We start from the raw sequence: 21,626 nt of genomic DNA, 5'->3' as shown, positions 1-21,626 counted from the left end.
GTCATGTTGAGAGGTACCAAGGTGTCAGGTGTAGAGACTGCAGGTTGGGATGAAGCAGAGATCCCTTACTCTGTGTAAGCAGAGATGGAAAAACTGGTAGAAGGTATGGCTCCCTGCTGCTGAGTTGAAGTAGAAGGGAGTACCAAGGTTGTCTCGGCCACCGAGGAGCAATCAGAATCATGGTGGCATGATCGTTTTTCAACTTGACCAGAGTCTTGAGAATGAGAGGGAATGGAGGGAATGCATACAGGAAGAGATTTGTCCATTCCAGAAGAAAAGTATCTGCCTCGAGGTGATGAGGAGAATATATCCTGGAGCAGAACTGAGGCAGTTTGTGGTTGCGGGGAACTGCAAAGAGATCTATCTAAGGCGTTCCCCACTGTGAAAAAATGTGATGAAGAGGCGAGGAATGGAGTGTCCATTCGTGAGGTTGCAGAAGATGACTCAAGTTGTCCGCCAAGCAATTTTTCGCCCCTTGGATATAGACAGCTTTGAGGAAGGTGTTGTGGTAGATTGCCCAGTCCCAAACCTTCAGAGCTTCTTGACAAAGGAAGAAAGATACCGTCCCTCCCTGTTTGTTGACATAATACATAGCGACTTGGTTGTCCGTCTGAATGAGGACTACCTGGTCATGAAGAATATGTTGAAAAGCATTGAGAGCCTTAAAAATTGCTCTGAATTCCAACAGATTGATGTGACATTGATGATCCATACAGGTCCAGTGGCCTTGTGTACGGAGTCCATCGAGATGAGCGCCCCAAGCATAGGTTGAAGAATCTGTCGTGAGGATCTTCTGATGGGGGCTGCTTGAAAAAGCAAGCCTTTGAAGAGATTGGAAGAGAGCATCCACCAACGGAGAGACTGCTTCAATGAAGGAGTGACTGTTATGTGTTGAAAGTGGGTCACAAACCTGCGTCCACTGAGATGCCAGGATCCACTGAGGAATTCTGAGGTGAAGTTTGGCAAAGGAGTCGCGTGTACTTTTGAGGCCATGTGACCCAGAATTACCATCATGTGTCTCACTGAGATTGAAGAGCGGGAAGATACTGCATGACAAAGTTGAAGGAGAGCTTCCAGACGTTGTTGCGGAAGGAATGCTCTGAGTTGGATAGTGTCCAGAACTGCTCCGATGAATTGTAGATTCTGAGAGGGTTGAAGTTGGGATTTGGGAAAGTTGATTTCAAATCCCAAACTCTGTAGGAACCACGTAGTCCATTGGGTCGCTACAATAACCTCTTGAGATGTTAAATCTTTGAGCCAGTTGTCCAGGTAGGGAAATACCTGAAGACCATGGTTTCTGAGAGCTGCGGCTACCACTACCAGGCACATGTTGAATACTCTGGGAGATGAAGCCAGGCCAAAGGACAGCAGAATGTATTGATAATGCAGATTCCCCACCCGAAATCTGAGATATTGGTGGGAAGCCGGATGAATGGGAATATGAGTATAAGCCTCCTTTAGAACCAGAGATCATAACCAGTCGTTCTGATCTAGGCAGGGATAAAGGGATGCCAGGGATAACATGCAAAATTTTTCTTTGACTAAAAATTTTTTGAGAGCCCTGAGATCCAGAATGGTATGCAGATCGCCCGTCTTATTCAGAACAAGGAAATAATGGGAGTAAAACCCCTGTTCTGCTGTTCCAAAGGAACTGGTTCGATGGCATGGAGACGAAGCAGAGCTTGAGCTTCCTGAAGAAGAAGGGCAGACTGGGATGGACTAGAAGGAGGGAGCTCTGGTGGAATCTGAGTGAAATGAAGATAGTATCCTTCTCTGATGATTTACAGCACCCAGAGGTCGGATGTTATTGTCTCCCATCGGTGGTAAAATGATAGAGACGACCTCCAATAGGGGGAAGATAATTCAGAGACAGAACAGTGGAGGTTAAGTCAAAAAAGTCAAAAAAGTCAAAAAGGCTGCGTAGCCTTAGGTACAGCAGAAGGTTGAGATTTCTGTTGCTTCTTGATTCTGCTGTTTCTTGGGAGGAGGGCGAATATAAGGAGCCGTCCTCGGAGCAAAACGCCTCTGGTAAATAGGAGGAGGGCACGCAGGCTTGGCAGGAGCTGGCTTTGGCTTAGGTCTGACATTAGAAGCAAAGGATTTTTCATGCTCAGACAATTTCTTGGTGGATGCTTCAATAGATTCATCGAAGAGGTCATTGACTGCACAAGGAATATTAGCCAAGCGGTCCTGAAGATTAGGATCCATGTCAATGGTATGAAGCCAGGCAAGGCGACGCATTGCTACAGAACAAGCAGCTGCCTGGGCAGACAACTCAAAGGCATCATAAGAAGACTGAAGTAGATGTAATCTGAGTTGTGATAATAATAATAATAATAACTTTATTTTTCTATACCGCCACAATTTTGCGACTTCTAGGCGGTTCACAAAGAAGAAGAGCTGTACAATCAGCGAATTACAGTAGATGAATAAAAGGTGGTTGAAAGGAAAACTATACATAGGTTGAATTATAAGAAGTTAACTATTTTACATCTTACAATTGAAAATAGTCGGACACCAGCAAATATCAGGATACAATTATGAAGAGGGAATTTTAGCAGACAGGGAATGTGGATACCTAGTGTGAGGAAGAAATTCAGGATAAGGTGTGGAAGTTATGTTCATGGGAGAGTGTCTGGCTAGGATAGATAGAGAAGAGATGACTTCTTGAAATTCAAAGTGCTTTTGAGCATCTAAATAACTTAAGAAATTTAGGCAAAAGAGCAATGAGGATCTCAAAATAAGTGATAAAATGAAAATTGTAATTGAGGACTTTAGAGGACATCATGGCATTTTGAGAGATGCGACGTCCAAATTTTCCATAGTTTTCCCTTCTCTTCCAGGAGGAACAGTAGCATAAACCTTGAAAGGATGGGATCTTTTCAAGGAGATAACTGTGAATTCTCAAATCCTTTACAATGGAGAGTTTTATATCTGGAGTCTAATTTGCCTGGAATAGTTGGAATTGCATAAAGAGTCTCCAGGCATCTGGTAAAAGTTTGAGAGAAAAGCTTGTAAAGAGTGACTCTGCCGGAGGTTGAGGAAGATGCATGACTTCAAGATACTCCTAAGAGTATTTTGAACCAGCATCCAATTGAAGGTCCAAGTCAACAGCCATCTGACGAAGAAAAGAGGAGAAAGATAGCTGATCCAATAGTGCCTTGCCTTGAGTAGGACTTGAGGTCATCGAGGCAGCCTGGGTCAAAGATGAAGCTTCGGCTGGAAAAAAGGCATCAAAAGAACAGGGAGACTTGGACAAAGCAATCGAAACTGCTGAGTCCTCAAGGTTTGGAAGTAGAGACCTCAATCGATGAGTCGGTGGTCTAGTAGAAGTAGGTGTAGATCAATGCTTAGTTGAAGAAGGACGCTTTTTAGAAGAAGAACTATGCCTAGAAGGATGCCTTGACGAAGGTCTCGATTGTCGGTGAGAACGGTGCTTGGAAGCAGATTTCGAAGATTGAGGAGACTTCACCCCGGAGAGAGAAGCAGCCGATGCCACCAAAGAATGGATAGAACTGGAAGCTGTGGATCGAAGTTCCAGAGGCTTGATGGAGGAACCTCGATGCACTCCCAAAGATTCTGTTCCTTGTATGGAGTGTGAGGATTCCTGCTGAGGCACTTGCAAAAAATCTGCTCCTTGCTTTACGTGCTTAGATGCCAGACCAGACACTCGCAGAGACTCTGCTCTCTGCATAGAGTGTGTAGACTCAGACTGAGGCATAGGAAGAGGCTCGACCTCGCGGGAATCTGCAGAATGCCCAGGCTGGATTAGAGTAGCTAGCTTTGGTCCCATTTTGGTGAGGAACTGAACAAATTGCTGCTATAACATGGTCTGGAAAGAAGCCGGCAAGGATGGATCCGCATCTGAAACCAGACCACCTACCTTGGCTGGAGGTTCCACCGAGACAGTGGAAATGTGCTTCGACTTAGAAGTCTTAGGCACCTTAAGCACCACCGGTGGAACTGTCTGCTGAGCTATCTGACCTGAGGATACAGGGGAAGATACAGCAGACGTCGTCGAAGAAAGAGGTGCTTCAAATGAGGAAGGTCTGATGAGGCTCGCAGTCAAAGCAGTGGAGAAAGGAGGGCCCTCGGTCGAGTGGTCGAATCCATCTGGAAGAGCTTCTCCATTGAAAGTAGACGACGTTTAAGGGCTCGAGGTTGAAGAGTAGCACAGCGCTCGCACGACTTCGGGTGATGTTGTGGCCCAAGGCACTTGAGGCACCTGCTATGTGGGTCCGTGAGAGAAATCGCACACTGGCACTGGCTACACTTCTTGAAGCCTGTAGCTGGCCGGGACATAGAAGGAAAAACAGCCGCTGCAAGGTCGAAGCCCCTGGGATGCGGCTGAGCGGCCTGCCCCGGCAGCCGAATGGAGGAAATAAAAATAATTAAAAAAAAAAAAAAATATATATATATATATTTTAAATTAGAAATAAAATAAATAAAGTAAGTACAGTGATTCGTGAAGAAAAATAACACAAACCGCGGTGAGAGAAGGCACAAAGTAAGTTAAATGCAGAGAGTCAAAGACAGACTTCTCGGCTCTGTGGAAAACTGAGAACTGAGGAGAAGCGCCCTGTGCTGGATGGGAAGGCACTCGCACATGCGCGTTGCGGCTGACTCGAAACTTCTAGTTTCTTCAAGCAAATCTGTTTGAGGCTTCCGCATCGAGGCTCCATCGGTGACGTCACTCATATGTGAGAATAGGCTGCCTGCTTGTCCTGGGATAAAAAAGTAAAACTAATAGTAATATAACAGAATCTGTTATTACAATTTAATGTCATACAGCCATACAAACACAATACCGTTATCATTGCCAATGTTCAACAACATTTCTCTGGACTGAAAATTTATATAAAGACACATCTTTATCAAATATACATGTACAGTAACTGAACATATGAGAGTAGAATGGAAAATTAAATAAGATAATACATAACAAATGGTTACATAGCTTAAAATGCACCAAAGTCAAGTGATGCAGGACTTTTGCACACCACTGTAGGTGACACCATTAGGCATAAGGGTTATTGGGGTGGGTACAGTAGGTTTTTAGGGGAGTTTGGAAGGGCTAAGTTTCACTTTCTGCATCTTGGGTTATGATGAGATGTACATGTGGCACCCTTTATACGAAGTTCACAGCAGTGCCCTCTAAGGTGCCCCACTGCTCTGCTGGAATGTCTGTGTGGCCAGTCCATTACAATGTTGGCCCCTCCTACATCTAAATGATCTGGATTTGAACATTTTGAACTTGGAGGTTTTTGTGGTTGAAAATGGTAAATAAAAGTTAGCGTGTCCTAAGATTGGGAATTCTGGTGGCCAAGACATCTAAATAGGTGATTAAAAAAAAAAAAATAAAAGTGAACGTCTTGCAGGAAATGTTCAAAGTCGGACTTAAATGTCCTTTCAAAAATGCCCCTGTTTATAACGTACATACATACCTGTGAATTCCACTCCGCTCAAACTCTGTCCCTGTGCACACCTACCAGCAAAGCATGTCCGATTATTAAAGTTCCCTATGTTTTTACTAGTCGGTATTTTATAAAAGGCAATTTAATGACTTTATAAGATTATCCCAATAAACCCTCTCTTCTCTGAAACTGTGCTAGCAGTTTCTAGCTTGGGGAGCTGCGCTGAATGGCCCACGCTGCTCCCAATGCTCATAGGAACTCAATGAGCATCAGGAGCAGTGTAGACCGTTCAGCGCGGCTCTCTGCGCTAAAAACCACTAGCGTGGTTTTGTAGAAGAGGGGGAAAGTGTTTTGGTTTTGTCCAAGATAGTATCAGAAATTAGAGATGGGTCCAGAGATTGGTTTGTTTGGCACCCCAACTAAAAAGATGTTCCACTGCCCTAGGCACACCAGAAATGCTGGAAATGTTCCAACAATTAATGCAGGTTATATAGGTTATGATTATTTTTATTTTTATAACTGCACAGTAATTGCAAAATCTTACCACACCTTAGTAAGTGAGGGGCTCAAAATACTATTTTCTATAAGTTATAAATCATTTTATCTTTTTGGGGTGTCTTTTTTTTTTTTTAAGGTCAGATGGACAAAATTGCTCCTTTCCAACTCATCCCCTCCTTTTACTAAGGTGCGCTAATCAAATTAGCGTGCACTAAACGCTAACGCGGCCATAACGTAACAAGCATGCATTAGCATTTAACGTTCGCTAAATTGATTAGCACGTGCTAATCGGTTAGCGCACCTTAGTAAAAGAGAGCCTCAGCCTTGAAAGGCCAGGGTCACACTTCGTAAATTTCAAAGGAGGTGTAACACTTTTTTGCACTTTATTTTTAAACATATCTTCAAAATAAAAGGACAACAAAAGGAACAGTTATAATTTGCAGTTGTAGCAAGACAGCTTGCTCAAAAATAGGTGCATTCTCCTTGTAAAATGAGAAGGAAATGTTTCTTTTAAAAGTCCACTCACACCATGTTCACACGACACCCTCTTTACATCTCTACATCATGTGTATATACAAGCAGCTCTTCTAAAATTGTTACCCAAGTTTCCAAATTCCAAGTTTTTTTTTTTTTTTTTCAGATTACAAAAATTATTTTACATCAGCATATTACATGTTGATAATTGAAAATAATGGAAAAATTAAAAGAAATAATAATTAGTACAGCAAGGTACCAAAGAAAATGCTAACCATTCCACCCACAAAGTTAATAACAATCAGATCACATGATGTTATAGAAAATTATATAACAAATGAAGTGAATTAAATTATTTAAAGTATATACTATAATATTAAAAATAATTATAGAGTGCTCAGTGTAATATCTTATTCAAAACCAACAGGTTAATAGAATGAAGATGTATTAACATTGCATCATTGCACTCACCTACCTACCAGCCCTAAACATTTAGTTAAATTTAAGTTGTTCAAGCAAATTAGTAGTGGTGAAGATATATAGATGAATACTTAGCTGAATATAATTGATGAAAAACATGAAAATCTCCACTGTCAAATCACTCATTTTATATTACCAATTCTAAACCAACTACATAAGAAGTACTTCATTGCATGACTCCCAGTACCGACGAGCAGATCTCAAGGACACTTTTGATTATCTTGAGACGACATATTTGACAGTGGAGATTTTCATGTTTTTCATCATCTAAATTGGTTTATCAGTGCACATGTGAGATTACACTATGACATTAACATCCATTCGTGCATCAAGAAAATTTTCGAGCTCTTAGGATCATAGAAATAAAATTGTTTCCCTTCATGTAAAATGCAACAAACACATAGAAATTGCAGCAAATGGTTTGCTGATAATGCCTGAACTTTAGGACGCAACACCAAAAAGGCCTTACACCTGACTTGAGTGTCTCTTTCAAGATCCGGAAAAATCCATATCTTTGATCCCAAAATGTTTGCTTCCAAATATCCAAAGGAAAGTTTTAAAACCAAATTTCGGTCCAACTCAAAGACAAATGAAACCACTAAAGTTGTCCTTTCCATTATCACTTCCAAAAAAGATTCTAGAAAAGTTGTCAGGCCCATGTTACCCCCGTTAACCTGAGGGCTTTCAGAAATTTTATGTGGACTTTTAAAACCTTGCAAGTAAATAGCTTTAGTTATCGGAGGTAGTGAATTGGTGGGCATTTGCAAAGTTTCAATGAGAAATTTTTTGAACATATCCACAGCAGACACCAAAGGAGACCTCGGAAAATTTGAAACTTTCAAATTATATCTCCTTATTTGATTTTCTAGGTATTCCAGACGTCTGGATGTATAGTTCCTATCCTTAATTTCAGTCGCCTCAACTGTTTCCAATGTCTGGACTTTTTCTTTTAATCTCATCAAATCAGAAGAACATTGATCTGAAACTTGTGCCTGGAGAAGAACCGCTTCGGAGATAATTGTCAAATCTATACTATTTTGTTTCACATTGTTTAATTACGAACGATGCATATCATTAATGGCCTCCCACAGTGATTCTAAAGTTACTACGGCTGGTTTCACTATTTCCCTCTGCTGGAAATTGAAAATCGGCCTGCCTTTAACTCTCAGTAAACTACTCACAGTTCCTTGCCCCAAAACATTTGAGGCAACTCGTGTAATAAGATCTTTCTCCAGAGTTAGGCTCGCTGATTCTGCCGCCAGCCCCCCTTGTGTACTGGGAGCTCCCTGTGAGCAAACCTCCTCTGGTCTACACTGACCGGCGGAAAAAACTGGTTCCTGGTTGAGGGGGAGCCACACGCTGAACGGGGTTCAAGGACATCCAGCTTACACTGCCACCTGAAACTTCCATTGCTGGCTCAACCAAAGAGAGCGAAGAATTCTGGCCTGCTGCAGTTTGAAGTCATCTAGCGTTGCCTGCCTCTTCATAGGAGTAGAAGAAGTTGGGGGAGGCTCACACACTTTCACCCTCCTTTTCCCCATCCTTCTCAAGGTAGGTTACTAATTCCACAGGCTTCAAACCAGAGCTCAGGAACTAGCAGCTTGTACGTCTGCTCACTTCTGTGCCATCTTGGATCCCATCTCCAAGTTCCATGTTTATTTGAAATTTGATATACTGCTTATCAAATATCTAAGCGGTATATATAATTAAAAAGTTAATATAAATAGGGGCACACAATATAAATATAGACAGTAACCAAAACAAATTTATGAAATAAAAATGAAGGGGGGAGAAATACAATAATTGAAGGAAAAACATACATTGAATGGAAAACACAATAGGGAGGGTGTGCCCATTTACACACACAAACTGCCTTTTACACATCTCTGAACTGTACCACATTATCTCATTAACCTCAAGATATAACAGTCTCTACCTCATAGAATTCCAACGTTCTATAATGTATCTCTACTGCATATCTATTCTTGCACTGCACTAAGCCGTATCTCCATAAATTGTACAGTAAATCGCCTTGAACCTTTTTAGGCATAGCATGACTCATAAATCCCAGATTAGTTTAGATAAATGCAACCCAACACTTTTTTAATGGCTAAAGGCATATTTGGCATACAGCTTTGAGATCAGAAGAGAGACACCTGCATCGGGAAATTCAAAATTTCCAACTATTAGAAAAGGCCTGCTGAGCACAAGGGTTGGCAAAAACCATTAGGCATGACTAAGTAGTCACCTTGGGCAGCGGCCTCTAGGGGGCAGCAAAGACCAGCTGCGGTCTAAGCAAAACAAGTCTTGACAACCACCCAAGCTCAAGGAGCCATCATCACATACATCCTATAAAATTGCAGATTACACTGATTATCATGATTGTTGAGTTTAATAATCAAAATCTTGGGATGGGGAGACTGCAAGCTAAGGGCTTGAAAAACATGAGGTGGTCTTTCGGGGGCAGAGTGGATGAAAGATTGCTTAGGACACCCACCATTCTTGCATGGCTCTGGATGAGCTTCTATAAATAACATAACCTAAATGTGCAGTGAGAGCAAACATTTCTGGAAAAAAAAAAATCAACAGCTCATTTGTCACTTATCTACATGCAGCAGCATGAGTAAGGGTGTAGGAACAGAATCTGAACAGACACAACCACTCAAAGGGATGAAAGCAAAACAAAGCTCTTTATTTATATTAAAAAGACTATTAAAGCCAAATCCCTTCACAGGTATGATAAAACGTATTTGCATTCCAGTCAGTGGAAATACGATGCTGGGCCATGTCTGGGCTTCAGCATGAAATATCCAGTTTATGCAGTGACAGCTAATGCATGGCTACTTAAACTGATATTTAGAACTTAAGTGGCTATGACTTAGAACATAAGAATAGCCTTATTGGGTCAGACCAGTGATCCATCTAGACCAGTAGCCCATACTCACGGTGGCCAATCCAGGTCACTAGCACCTGGCATAAACCCAAAGAGTAGCAACTATGTTTTATGCAGTTACCCTGGCCCATTAAGTGCTGAATATATCGACCACAAGCTGATTTCACTCCAGGGAATACCTCCAAAATAGCCAACTGTCATATTATTTTCTCATGCTTTTCTCATATAAGCTTTGCCTCAGCCCTTACTGACCATTTTGCATTCAAGTGAGCTTTCTTCATACTCATGCTTCTTCTCCTTGGGTGTACTGATAGATAGGACCCTGAAACCGTCGGCACAATGCGCAGCAGCGGCAAAGAAAGCAAATAGAATGTTAGGTATGATAAAGAAGGGAATCACGAGTAGGTCGGAGAGAGTTATAATGCCGCTCTATAGGGCAATGGTCAGACCACACTTGGAATACTGTGTCCAACATTGGTTTCCCAACCTAAAGAAGGATATAAAAATGCTGGAAAGGGTGCAGAGACGAGCAACGAAGCTAATAATTGGTATGGAGAACTTGGAATACGAGGAACGACTCAAGAAACTGGGACTGTTCTCCTTGAGAAGAGGAGACTGCTAGGGGACATGATTGAGACTTTCAAAATACTGAAAGGCATCAACAAAATAGAGCAGGAAAATAAATTATTTACCTTGTCAAGTGTGACATGGACAAGAGGACATGGACTGAAGCTGAGGGGGGACAAGACCAGGACAAATGTCAGGAAGTTCTGCTTCACGCAGCGAGTGGTGGACGCCTGGAATGCTCTCCCAGAGGAGGTTATTATTGAATCCACCGTTCTAGGATTCAAAAGCAAATTAGATGCACATCTCCTTACGAGAGCAATAGAGGGATACGGGTGACTAAAACTACATCAGGTGTACACCTGACTGGGCCTCCGTGTGTGCGGATCGCCGGACTCAATGGACGTTGGGTCTGATCCGGTGATGGCAGTTCTTATGTTATGTACTTATGAAGGGCAATTTTCATAAATTATGGTGGTCAGTGCTTTTTATAGCATTGACTGCTTCAGGCAGAATTAAGCTCAGATATTCAATGTCAACATCTATCAAAGTGTAAGCATTGAATATCCAAGTAGCTGGAGTACAGTTAATATGCCAGGCATAGTTAGGCCTGCCTTTTATGCAGACCAATGTGCTTCATTAGCTATCCGGATGCCAGCACTGAATATCAGCAGTAACCAGATAATGTCTGGGTCCGTCCTGGCTAGGGTTACAAAATGTCCAAGAAAACCTGGACATGTCCTCTTTATAAAGGACTGTCCGGGTATCTGAATAGATTTTGTCTGGGTTTTGGAAGGCCACAGCTTGACCACAGCTTAGAGTCACGTCTGGAGGGCCTCCGAGCATATGCGGATGCGACTTGATGATGTTACACGCATGCACATACATGTCCTCTTTTTTACTACTACATCATAAAAGCCAGGGAACTATGAACTCAATGTCTGGAGATGCCCATTGTAATATCCAACAGACTAAGAGCTATTATATCATCAATAACCTCTCCACCCCAATGATCAATAGTTTAGATTCATTAGTAGTTCTCTCACAGGGGGAACATCCAAAAATTGTAAATTATTTATCTGTACTGTTTTCAGTACCATTTACTATTTTTGATAATAGGCTAATCTGTAACTATTTCATTGTCGTACAGATTCTTACTGTGCACATCCAAAGCATTTTTTTCTCTAAAAATGAGAAATCTCCAGACATTCCTGTAGCCACAATGGTTAAATACAGAGCTCCCTTGAGAAGTAGAATTACAGATAAATCATTTCAACTTCATAGAAACATGATGGCAGATAAAGGCCAAATGGCCCATCTAGTCTGCCCATCCACAGCATCCACTATCTCCTCCTCTCCCTATTGGCTAAGACTCTTAACATTTGCATCTCCTCTTCCTATTGGCTAAGGTTCTGTACATCTGCATTATGATGTCATAGAGCTTTATAATTATAGAGACATAGAAATATGATAGCAGATAAAGGCCAAATGGCCCATCTAGTCTGCCTATCCACAGTAACCATTATCTCTTCCTCTCTCTGAGAGATCCCATGTGCCTATCCCCCCCTTACACAGAATTCACCCACAGAGCCAGCAGCACAGGAGGCCAATAAAGGTGCACTGACCTTGTCCTCTCTCATAACAACCCCTCTTCATCTTTTTCTGACCTTCTGCATCCCCTCTAAGTTAGAGAGCTGCACGGGAACGGGGATGACGGGAATCCCGCGGGTTCCCTCTTTGGGTCACAGGGATCCCGTGGGGACGCCCCCTAGGGTCACGGGGATCCCGTGGGGACACCTCTGAGGGTCGCGGGGTTCCTGCGGGGTTGGATCGCAGTGCACTCGAGCCGCGAGGGTAGTCTCCTTCTCCTTACCTGCCCTGTAGCAGCACACAGCCGAACGGAAATCTTCCCGATGTCAGTGCTGACGTCGGAGGGAGGGCTTAAGCAAAGCCCTCCCTTCCTCTGACATCAGCGCTGACATCAGGAAGACTTCCGGTCGGCTGTGTGCGGCAGGGCAGGTAGGGAGAAGGCAATGGTGTACAAAAGAGGGGGGAGGGGGCGGTCCGCCCCGGAGAATGTGCACAGCCGGTCAGGTCCCCCGATCGACCGACAACAGGCCCAGCCGACAAATCTCCCTGCCCTGTAGCCGCGAATCTAAATTACCTCTTACAGCAGCTTCACTACTCCAGCTGCTGTAAGAAGGTAATTTAGATTTGCGGCTACAGGACAGGGAGATTTGTCCGACCGGGCCTGTTCTGTTGTCGGTCCGGTGCAAAAGCGCCACAAAGGTGGAGGCAGGGAGGGAGGAAAGGTGGAGTGGAGAAGAAAAGACGCTTAAGGGGGGAGAAGGCCGCTGAAAGCACTGGGGAAGACAAAGGGGTGGAAAAGAACGCTGAAAGGACATGGGGTAAACGGGAGGAGGGGGGAAGGACCCTGAAAGCACTGGGGAAGACAAAGGGGTGGAGAATGCCACTGAAAGGACATAGGGAAAACAGGGGTGGAGAAGGCCGCTGAAAGGACATGGGGAAGACAGAGGGGGGAGAAGGACACTGAAAGGACATGGGGAAGGCAGAGGGGGGAGAAGGACGCTGAAAGGACATGGGGAAGATGGTGGGGGAGAAGGACACTGAAAGGAAATGGGGAAGAGGGAATGGGAAGAAGACGCTGGCAGGGAAGAAGGCAGAGGTGCCAGACTATGGGGGGAGCGGAGGGAAAAAGATGGGTGCCAGACCAATTTGGGAGGGGGGAGAAAGGGAGAGGCACAGTAACAGAGCAAATGGAAGACAAAGAGAGAAGAGAGGCAGTGGATGGAAGGAATTGAATGAGAACATGAAGAAAGCAGAAACCAGGCAATAAAGGTAGGAAAAAAATTCTTTTTTTTTAAAATTTTTTGCTTAAGGATAAAGTAGTATATTAGTTGTGTTGATAAAAATTTATAAACATTAGAGGCTCTGGTAGAAACCCGTTTACAAAGTATGTATTCTTCCCAATTAATATTTCCAAATTAATAAAGTCTTTTTGCTTATTTTTAAATGGGTTTCTACCAGAGCCTTTAATTCAGTAGCATAATTAAATGAAATAATTATTTCTGTAGTTTATAGGGACGGGCGGGGACGTAGGGGATTCCTCGCAGGGACGTAGGGGATTCCTCGCGGGGACGGGCGGGGACAGAGGGGATTCATCGCGGGGACGTGTGGGGACGGAGGGATTCCTCACGGGGATGGGTGGGGACGGGTGGGAGTCCTCACGGGAACGGGTGGGGACGGGTGGGACTTTGGCGGGGACGGGTGGGATTTCTGTCCCCGCGCAACTCTCTACTCTAAGTCAGGGCATTCAATAGCGGTGCGGGAAGAGAACAGATGACCTGTGGAGCTAATGCTGACTAGGGATAGGTACCGAGGAATGGGGTGGTATGGATAAGGGCGAAAGGGGTTCCACTAGAATGGCAACGAGTCTTGCCCAATTGTAACCATCTGTCTAAAAGGATCGGAAACCTGAAGGACCCTTACCACATCCAAGCCTACTGAGGGGAGCTCAAAGCCAAACAACTCAGGATTTTGGGGAGAGATACATACTTGGCTCATTTTTTTTAGACTCATCTCCCCACCCGACCCCACCAACATAGTGAAATCTCTGAGGGGTGCAGAGCAAAGTTTAGCAGAAATCTAGCTGCACTTGGAAACTTTTCATTTGAAAATAATATATAGCTTTGAATACGCTTATGAGCTGAGAAAACCATATTAGTGCTAGCATGGTGCCAAAGTGTTATTCTTCAAACACATGCTTAACATACATAGCTTTTCAACTGAGAGTTCAGGTTAAATGTGCCTTCATGATTTTTAAAATCTTACATAGTATCTTTGATTTGTTGGTCTCTCTAGCTTTAAATTCTTCGAGATCCTCAAGTTGCAGAACTATCCATGTATTTAAACTTTCTTTCCCCACTGTAAAAGGTGCCAGATCTATCAATAAAATTGTTCATTCCTTCCCCTATTTATTAACAACAATTTGGAACGACCTACTGTACCTTCTCAAATAAGATCCTGTCTATCCTTTCAAGTCTTTTTGAAAAATCCTGAGAACTACTCTGTTTTCTAGCAGATAAGTTTCCATGAGGTCAATTCCCTTTATTAACTAAAACCACTGTTAACTGAGTCGAGCCTTGTTTCTGAGATATGACTCGGTATAGAAGTCCAAGATTTTGGTTAGTGTAGTTTGTATTTGCAAAAGGTACATTCAAAGTGGTAGAGCAAGGGCAAAACATATGTGGGGCTCTCTCAAGTGTAATTTAAGGAATATTGTAATTTATACACAGCCCTGTCATCTTTTTTCATCTTTAGCCACCAGCACCAGTTCAATCAACCATTAAGATATTGGGAATAATACTGGATCAAGGCCTGACTATGAAGAACCAGGTAGATTCTTTGGTTAGAAAAGGCTTCTTCACCCTCTGGAAGCTTCAATCTATTAGGGCATATTTTGATGTTTCATCATTCAGAATTTTGGTGCAGTCTCTTATACTTAGTCAGCTTGACTAGTGTAATATTGCCTATTTGGCAATTTCTCAGAGGAATATTCAGCGACTGCACATGGTTCAGAATGCGGCGGTCAGATTGATTTGGGGGTTGAAGAAATTCGACCATGTGACATCTTCTTATCGGAAACTGCATTGGTTGCCAGTAGAGGCGCGGGTGAAGTTCAAGTTTGATTGTTTCTGTTTCAAGATGTCATTTGGTTTAACCCCTAAATATATAACTGAGATCTTCTTTTGCAACCACTAAATATAGGAGGAACTCACATTTGAATTTTGTCTTTCCGTCTGCTAGAGGTTGTAAATTTAAAAAAAACTTCATTAATGTCTTTTATCATACCAAGCAGCATTTTGGAAATCTGATCAAGCTTTCTAATTCATATGTGGAATTTAGGAGACATCAAAAGACACATTTGTTCTTGAAATATCTGGGTAATTAGCTTGTATGGATAATTGTAAGGTTAGTAATCTATTTAGATTTGTATAATTTTATTCTAATCATTTTATTTCTATCTTTTATTCAATTGTATTTTTTATCTTTTGTAAACTGCACAGAACTTCACGGCACTGCGGTATATAAGTTGTTATTATTTGTTATTATTATTAGCACTTATGGCAGCTTTCTGACTTGTATAAGTGCAGGTGGCTAAGGGCTCCTTTTACAAAGGTGCGTTAGCGTTTTTAGCGCACGCACATGATTAGCGTGTGCTACCCGAAAAACTACCGCCTGCTTAAAAGGAGGCGGTAGAGGCTAGCGCACTAAAACCGCTAGCGCACCTTGGTAAAAGGAGCCCCAAATGTTAGGCACACTGATATTGGGCTACACTAATACTCTATAAAGAACCTATCTCACCACCTCAGGACACTCAGGGCTCATGTTCAAAAAAGAAAAGCATCAAAAATGTGACTTTTTTAAAAAAATTATTTATTCATTTTTAAAAACTTACAATAATATATAAGCATATATAACATTTTAAACTCAGATACAACACTTAATATTCTGTTAAATTCCATATCAGAATTTATCCCCCCTCCTCCCTAATCAATATCAGTCTTTTAATTCATGAAAACATACAATAATCTCCATTCCTAGATACCTTATTTTAATAATCAAACCAAAATACCTCTCCCCCCTCCCCCTACCTTTGACATGCATATTTAAGGGGAAAAATAATATTCAATCATGACTTTTTGATATTGTTTTGGAACCCTTGTTATTAGCTCTTCAGCAGGTGAGGGAGATACAGGGTATTCTTATTCAGATCAAGATTATAAAGTCTCTGCATACGCAGATGATATTCTACTTCATTTGAGAAATCCAGAAACAACCATTCCATGCTTACTTGATTTGATTGAGAAATTTGGAAAATTTTTAGGATATAAGATAAATTGGAGTAAATCAGAAGTTCTTCCACTAAATGTACATTGTACAAAAGGTTTGTTTGATTCATTTCCATTTGTATGGAAGGAAGATGGACTAAAATATTTAGGAATTTGGATAAAAAATACGCTGGCAGACACAATGGAAGTAAATGAAAAATCTTTATTACAGAAGGTAACAGAAATGTGTGAGCAATGGAATCCTCTACATTTATTCTGGTGGGGGAGAGTACAAACTGTTAAAATGATGATCTTGCCTGTGGTTTGTTACCAAATGGGTATGATACCAGTTTTTTTCCAGGGATCTTTTTACAAAAAGTTAAATAGTATTCTAACAAAATTTAATTGACTGGGTAAAATTGCTAGAATTACTTTAGTGTCTTTACAAAAGCCAATTACGGAGGGAGGGGTAAATTTTCCCAATTTTTATAGGTATCATCAAGGTATGTATTGGGTCCTCCCAGAGCCCATTGAAAATATCCCGGATTGGATATGGTTGGAATGGCGACTCATGTTTCCTCTGCGACTTTGCCATTTTCTCAGTATCAAGATGCCTAGGATATATCAAGAAAACAGAATATTAGTTGATACATGGAAAACCTTAAGATAAGAACATAAGAACATAAGAAGTTGCCTCCGCTGAGTCAGACCATAGGTCCATCCTGCCCAGCGGTCCGCTCCCGCGGCGGCCCATCAAGCCCATTGCCTGAGCAATGGACTATATCTATCTATACCCCTCAATCCCTTTTTCTTCTAGGAATCTATCCAAACCTTCTTTGAAACCATTTAATGTGTTCCTGTCTACCACAGCCTCTGGAAGCGCGTTCCATGTATCCATCACCCTCTGAGTGAAGAAGAACTTCCTAGCGTTTGTTCTAAACCTGTCCCCTTTCAATTTCTCCGAGTGCCCCCTTGTACTTGTGTTGCCCTATAATTTGAAAAATCTGTCCCTGTCTACTTTTTCTATGCCCTTCAGGATCTTGAAGGTTTCTATCATGTCTCCTCTAAGTCTCCGCTTTTCCAAGGAGAAAAGTCCTAGCTGCTTTAATCTGTCAGTATATGGGAGATTTTCCATTCCCTTTATCAGTTTAGTCGCTCTTCTCTGTACTCCCTCAAGTACCGCCATGTCCTTCTTGAGGTACGGTGACCAGTACTGGACACAGTACTCCAGATGCGGCCGCACCATTGCACGATACAGCAGCATGATGACTTCCCTCGTCCTGGTCGTGATACCCTTCTTAATGATACCCAACATTCTGTTTGGTTTCCTTGAGGCCGTGGCGCACAGCGCCGATGCCTTCAGTGTTGCGTCTACCATCACTCCCAGGTCTCTTTCCAGGTTACTGACCCCTAGTGGTGTTCCCCCCATTTTGTAAGTGAACATCGGGTTCTTTTTCCCCACGTGCATGACCTTGCATTTCCCTACGTTGAAGCTCATTTGCCATTTTTCTGCCCACTTTTCCAGCTGCGTTAGATCCTTTTGGAGATCTTCGCAGTCTTCCCTCGTTTGAGCCCTGCTGTATAGTTTGGTGTCATCTGCAAATTTTATGACCTCACACTTGGTTCCCGCTTCTAGGTCGTTTATGTAGATATTGAACAGGAGCGGTCCCAGCACCGACCCCTGTGGAACTCCGCTCGTGACCCCTTTCCAGTCCGAGTAATAGCCCTTTACGCCAACCCTCCGTTTCCTGTTTGCCAGCCAGTTCTTGATCCATCGGTGGACCTCCCCTTGCACCCCGTGGTTCCATATCTTTTTGAGCAGTCTCTCGTGTGGTACCTTGTCGAAGGCTTTTTGGAAGTCGAGGTAAATGATATCTATAGATTCCCCTTTATCCACCTGGCTGTTCACCCCCTCAAAGAAGTGCAATAAGTTTGTGAGGCATGACCTACCCTTGCAGAAGCCATGCTGACTCGGTTTTAGCTGCCCATTGTTTTCGATGTGTTCACAGATGCTGTCCTTAATCAGTGCCTCCATCATCTTTCCTGGGACTGAGGTCAGGCTCACCGGCCTGTAGTTTCCTGGGTCGCCCCTTGAGCCCTTCTTGAAGATGGGCGTGACATTTGCTATTTTCCAGTCCTCTGGGATCTCTCCGGTTTTTAGGGATAGGTTGCATATTTGTCGGAGTGTCTCCGCTATTTCATTTTTTAGTTCCTTGAGTACCCTTGGGTGAATGCCGTCCGGACCTGGCGATTTGTCGCTTTTTAGTCTGTCTATCTGCTTGAGTACATCCTCTTGGCTTACCTCTAAATTGACCAGCTTATCATTTTGGTCTCCTATTACGATTTCCTCGGATTCCGGAATGTTGGTTGTATTCTCCCTCGTGAAGACTGACGTGAAGAACTCATTTAACTTGTCAGCTATCTCTTTCTCTTCTTTTACTACTCCATTTCTATCTCCATCAACCAATGGTCCCACTTCTTCTCTTGTCGGTTGCTTCCCCTTGACGTATCTGAAGAAAGACTTGAAGTTTGTTGCTTCCTCTGCCAGTCTCTCTTCGTATTCCCTTTTTGCTTTTCTAACCACTCGGTGACACTCCTTCTGGTGTTCTTTGTGCACTTTTTGATTCTCCTCTGTTTGGTCTTTTTTCCATTTCCTGAATGATGCTTTTTTGTCGCTTATCGCCTTCTTCACTGCATTTGTTATCCACACTGGGTTTTTTGTTCTATTTTTTTTGCACCCTTTCCTGAACTTGGGGATGTACAGGTTTTGCACTTCGTGCACAGTCCCCTTGAGTAAGGTCCAGGCTTTTTCTACGGATTCCATCTTCCCTATGTTTCCTTTGAGTTTCTTTCCCACCATTTCCCTCATGGCATCATAATTTCCTTTTTTGAAGTTGAGTGCCGTCGTTGTGGTTCTATTCCCCTTTGATGATCCAATTTCTAGCCTGCACTGGATCGTGTTGTGATCGCTGTTACCTAGTGGGGCTAATACCGCCACCTCCTTTGCTGGCCCCCCTTATCCGTTGAAGATTAGGTCAAGAGTGGCATCGCCCCGTTTTGGTTCCGTGACCAGTTGCTCCATGAAACAGTCCCTCGTGACCTCTAGGAATTTGATCTCCCTTGTGCAGTTTGAGTGTCCAATACTCCAGTCTATCCCAGGATAGTTGAAGTCCCCCATCACCACCACATTTCCGCTTCTGCATACCTGCCTCAGTTCAGCATCCATATCCTGGTTGATTTCTTCCGGTTGTCCAGGTGGGCGGTAGTACAGTCCCAATTTAATATCTGCCCCAGCTCCTCCCTGTAGCTTAACCCATAGTGATTCCACGCCATCCGCCCGTACTGTTGTTTCCATCCTGGCTGAGGGTATGGAGTCTTTTATGTACAGCACTATTCCTCCACCCTTTTTATGTGTCCTGTCTCTCCTGTATAGTTTGTACCCTGGTATGGCCACATCCCATTGATTGTCCTCAGTCCACCACGTTTCTGTGACTCCAATTATGTCCAGGTCCTTTTTGCTGGCAATGATTTCTAGTTCACCCATTTTGGCCCTTAGGCTCCTAGCATTTGTGTATAGGCAGTTTAAGACCCATTTTGTTGCCCTCTCTTTTGGTTTTCCTCGTGTTTTGGGTCTCCTGCAGTCCTCCTCGTGGTTCGCCAGCCCCCTAGCTTCATCTCAGTCATCCTCCTCCTGTTGTGTGTCTGTGACGTCCTCAGCCTGTTTCCCCTGCACCTCCTGCTCCCGTAATTTCCCCTCAATCCCGGGCTCTTTTTCACAATGTCTTTGCCCCTCTGGCTCCTGTTGTTCTTTGTTGGTGCCTCTTACCAGTTCCATTTGTGCCCTTGGTCCCTGCAATGCGTCCTTAGGTCCTTTTTCAAAACATACACACTCAGCTCCGAGTCCTCCTTTACAATGTCCCAGTTCAGTATCCTTGTCCGGTACTGCTGTCCGATGTGTCGAGGTCAGATCGACTATCGGCTTTCCCCTTTTCCTCAGTTTAAAGCCATGTCTATGACGTTCTGGACGTTGCGTGCCAGCATCCTCGTCCCAGCTGTGCTAAGGTGCAGTCCATCTCTTCTGTAGAGCTTGTTCTTCCCAAAGAATGTAGCCCAGTTCCTAATAAAGTGGAAACCCTCCTCTTCGCACCATCTCCTCAGCCAAGCGTTAATTGCCTGTAGTTCGCTCTGTCTCCTTGTGTCCGCTCTCGGTACTGGCAGGATCTCTGAGAAGGCTATCTTCCTTGCCCTCAGTCTCAATTTCCTCCCCAGGATCCTGAACTGGTCAGTTAGTGTGGTCCTGTTGAAGTTCCTCCTGCTGATGTCGTTGGTTCCAATGTGGATCACTACTGCTGTCTCCTCAGTCTCGGCTCCCTCCAGTATCCTCTCAATATTGTTGATGACGTCTTTTGTTCTTGCCCCCGGGAGACATGTTACAAGTCGGTCCTCTCTCCCTCCGGCTATGTGACTGTCTACTCCTCTCAGGATTGAGTCTCCAACCATGATAGCCAATCTCCCCTTCTTCAACTGTCTCTCTGGTCTCAGATCTGTGTCATATGTGCAGTCCATTTGTCTGTCCTCTGGGTTCTGCTGTGTCTCCGCCACTGGTCTCAGGTCTGTGTCCTCTGCGCAGTCCGCTAGTCCTTTCTCCTGGCTCTGATGGGTCTCCTCCTCCTCTGCCTGCCCAGGTCCTCCGCAAGGTCCTAGTCCCATGGTGTCTGGTGGTTCCTGTCGTCCAACTGTCGATTCTCTCCTGGTGTATTGATGGTCTTGTGCCTCCACCATCCTGCAGGCCTCCTCAATGAACTTCTCGAGCTCCCTAACTTGTTCCGCGATGTGGTTCTCTCTGGTGGTGTCTTCAGGTGCCCAGCATTGCTCCTCCATGGTGCAGAGTCCCTCCAGCTCCTGGACTCTAATCTGCAGTCTCCCGACCTCCTGTTTCAGGCTATCCAGTTCCTGACATCGACCGCATATGTATGCCTGCCTCCCGGAGGGGAGGTAGTCATACATATATAGTAACATAGTAACATAGTAACATAGTAGATGACGGCAGATAAAGACCCGAATGGTCCATCCAGTCTGCCCAATCTGATTCAATTTAAATTATTATTTTTATTTTTATTTTTCTTCTTAGCTATTTCTGGGCGAGAATCCAAAGCTTTACCCGGTACTGTGCTTGGGTTCCAACTGCCGAAATCTCTGTTAAGACTTACTCCAGCCCATCTACACCCTCCCAGCCATTGAAGCCCTCCCCTGCCCATCCTCCTCCAAACGGCCATGCACAGACACAGACCGTACAAGTCTGCCCAGTAACTGGCCTAGTTCAATCTTTAATATTATTTTCTGATTCTAAATCTTCTGTGTTCATCCCACGCTTCTTTGAACTCATTCACAGTTTTACTCTCCACCACCTCTCTCGGGAGCGCATTCCAGGCATCCACCACCCTCTCTGTA

The 21,626-nt window shown here is 43.5% G+C and overlaps 1 protein-coding gene across 1 annotated transcript in view; it reads right to left on the bottom strand.

The window, feature by feature from the left end:
- Window positions 1-21,626, bottom strand: part of LOC117360292 (sodium- and chloride-dependent neutral and basic amino acid transporter B(0+)-like) — a 183,673-nt gene that overhangs the window by 95,481 nt on the left and 66,566 nt on the right. The gene's annotated exons all lie outside the window — the stretch shown is intronic.

This window comes from Geotrypetes seraphini, chromosome 5, assembly GCF_902459505.1.
Source record: "Geotrypetes seraphini chromosome 5, aGeoSer1.1, whole genome shotgun sequence".
Taxonomy (NCBI): domain Eukaryota; kingdom Metazoa; phylum Chordata; class Amphibia; order Gymnophiona; family Dermophiidae; genus Geotrypetes; species Geotrypetes seraphini.
This window is presented reverse-complemented; position numbering and strand designations above follow the sequence as displayed.